This window comes from Helicoverpa armigera, chromosome 4 (genome assembly GCF_030705265.1).
Source record: "Helicoverpa armigera isolate CAAS_96S chromosome 4, ASM3070526v1, whole genome shotgun sequence".
NCBI lineage: Eukaryota > Metazoa > Arthropoda > Insecta > Lepidoptera > Noctuidae > Helicoverpa > Helicoverpa armigera.
In genome coordinates this window covers 13,869,773-13,873,369 of record NC_087123.1, presented here as the reverse complement: position 1 = coordinate 13,873,369, position 3,597 = coordinate 13,869,773, and positions in this window count along the sequence as shown.

The window sequence follows — 3,597 nt, the reverse complement described above, 5'->3', positions numbered from 1 at the left end:
ACTTGACGTCACGGACTCCAAGATAAGGGCTTCGCACCATCAATGTCCGCGAAGCCGTGCTCTATCTGTGAACATCAATCAACTAACGTATCGATAACAATAACAGAGCCTCTTCGGTGCAGTCGGCTGTAGCATTTACTTCTAATTATTTCATAATATTCGCGTTTATTTACTTATTAAATAGCTTGATGCAACTGTCATCGCATACGTCCTTGGTTTGACAGCAGTTTTTTTTTATTATTAGTGCAGAGACAAAGTGTGGGTGTCTTGAATGAAGTTCCTTTGTTTGACAACCTGAAAAGTTCAACATGAAAATATTGCAGAATTTCCGTATCGGTGCACATTAAGTATATCTTAAACGATCTCTATTTAAAAACCTGTATGAGCTTGATATAAAAAAGTAAACAGTGATTTGTTCTTTGTTCAATTGATGGATACTGAGCCAGTTTCTTCGGATAATTAAAATACAATTACTAAAAGTAAACCATCCATTCTCCGCCTCTTTAATAGTTATTCGCGCGACATAATAGTTATACCTTGGGTATGCTAACCAGTCAATGACTTCGAAGCAACCCTGTTCTGGTTTATCAAGTTTTGCTGACAACTAGAGTTCTGTTACTCTTTACTAAGGTTTTGTATTGTTAGCCAAGACTTTGCAAAACTGTAAATACTAATCATACAAAAAAGACAAATTAGATTAAACATTTTAATTTGATGTCCTTTGTAAAAAAATACTTTGAAGTTTTTAGTGAATAGCTTTTAATGACATCTACATTTTTAATAAGTTCTGGAGTTACTGTGCCTCTATGGTCCACTTGAGCTTCGCCTAAGCAATTGTCTCAAAACATTAAGCTAATTGGTGTCATAAGACGATGAATTTTAATTTCTTTCAATTATCTATTTCGATAGTACCCAGTTCATGTGTTTAATCAAGATCATACTGTTAATTTGAATACGTTTTTCCGCTTGAAAAAAATCTGAAACGAAAAACTATGTGTTGGAAGCGCCAATAAGTTGTAAACAACTTGGGCTTTTTTTGCGGTAAAAATAAATGCTATAGACATCGGCCGCCTAGTCTAGTAAAATTCCACAGTAGGTGCATTTTTTAATACTTACTGACTCGACCACATACGTTCAACAATACCTACACATAATATTGGAATAATACTTAAATGCTTTTTATATCTATTTAATATTTAAAAATATACTTAATATGTATTCAATTGAATAAATGCTAAAAAAAATCGTAAACTTTATATTCGATAACTCATAATTTAACGGAAAAACATGAATATGTTAACAAAGGTTTTGTGGATGAATCGAGAAGATCCCAAAATAACCGCCAAATAAACAGTAAGCTTGTTTGTTATCATTTTTTAAAGTAAAGCAAAAGGTTAAAAATAATAGCTCCGGTTTAGCCGTTTTTCCGTGCAAACTTAACAAACAAATACACTGCGCATCATAAGGTAAAGTTAGGATATGGATACCAAGATACTTCGAGAAACGAGATAGGCAAGGAAATAGAAATGAATGGGTAACTTTTCATACGAACTGATACTGATGTACTTAATGTTAAAATAATAATCGGCAATTGTATTCAACTAACAAATCGAAAAAATAAACTTTTGTTGAAAAGTATGTACTTATGCAGAATCATATTTGACAATATATTTAAAAGATTTTTAAATAGACAATGGTAAATACTGTGAGAAACTATTACTTATACAAATATTATTAATAAATAATATCACATGAGGATTTTGTCGTTTATATTTACGTAGCTAAATGATTTTTGTGTCTACCTCTAGTTAACATGTAGCTTTTAAAAACACAAGGAAAAAAATATTTCAGGACCAATGCTAGAAAAAATCTCATATTATACGTCGATGAAACCACAAAGACAATGTCAGTCATTAGTAGGTATTAGTACACTCTGATTACCGCAGGCATAGGCCGTAGAATTAACTCGTTGTGAACGAACTTGGCCTAATTTCACCTAATTTATTCCGTCATATCACTCAGCAGTAGAAATTAAAATATGCTGTATCAAATAGTTTTATATGAGACCTCTCCTTATGCTAACCATGCTAAGCTGTTGATAGTAATTTTATACGGAATGTTTAATGAACCAGCTGCTCTCACGCCTAGCCTTTATGTAAAAAAAAAATATTTCTTAATATTTCTCAAATTTGAAACGTCACAGTTTCATCTTGGACAGCTACCACGGTGAGGAAGGTTACCTTCGCACTTTCAATTTTATTTCCACTGACGTGAATGCTTGTTCCTTTTTCTTTTGATACAAATTGCTGACATTTTCTCGATCTGCTTCAAACAAGGACAATACTCGTAAATCTTCCGGACAACATGAAATAATAATTCATTCACAGTTAAGCCTATATAGCAAGAAAGTGACTCGAACGTCCTCCTTTCAGATTTATGATTACGTTAAAAATAATTATTGCTGTATTTAAATTGAAAAGTTTAATAGCCAAAGTAATTAATTTTAATATTCGTTATTCGAAAACCGGGTCTATTTTGTGGTTTTTATTTCACAAATTGTAATATCAAATCTGACATCTAATTCAAAATTGTCGCAATTGGTTCAGTTTATGTGAATTTGTCGTAAATGTCAACAATTGTATGCAGTGCCTGTGGGCTCTAACAATCCGTGAATGTTAAGCCCTCGTAGCCATTTCTTTATTACTTACCAACAACCACTCATTAGGTGGCCAGAAAAATAGCTATCTAAGTGCCATAAAATAATAATCTGATCATTACTCATTCTGTAATGTTTCTTAACAGGAAGCGCTTTGTCAGTTGGATCAAAAGCAGGTACAATAGTAAATAACCTCACCAAACAAGTACAACATACTTCTTTTGAAAAAATCCTATAAACAGATGGACTTTAGTACCTTCGCAATAAAATTCTATACTCTATATTAATTACAAAGGCTTTCACAACAATTAGAAGTTTTGTAATGCTGCAAGGTTGCATTTTATTTTATAACTTTTTTATAGTTTACTTATACATATTGACATTATAAAAATGAAAAAGGAATAGTAATCAGTTACAGCTGTGGCGCAAAAATGTTGAAAGGCCAGCCATCGGTCTTTCGAATGCAAGCTGCACATGATTATAATATTGATTTTGAAAAATGCATACAGAACAGGTCAAAAAAAAATATTTCTAGGACTTCTAATAAAAAAATAAATAAAATAATGTTTATTCACAATCAATCATAATTTATTTTCAAATTAATTAATCATAATTTATTGCTTTTTTTTACATTTTGTAATATTAAACAACCAAAACAAACAATTTCTTCACTAACATTCCGTTACCCAAAAACCATGAACTTCGATAACCTTAAAACCATGCATGATATAAAAAATAGCTAGATGTCGACCTCGAACTAAATTTAATTCAAAGACAATGTTTGCCAACTTTTACGTGGACGTTTTACTACTCTTTAATACTATTCTATCCATTTGTACGAATGTATTTAAATATTTATATTCAGAAGCATAATTTAATTTAATTATTATCTATATAGGACGATATTTAGATTAATTTAGATTTTTTAATTAAATTGGGAA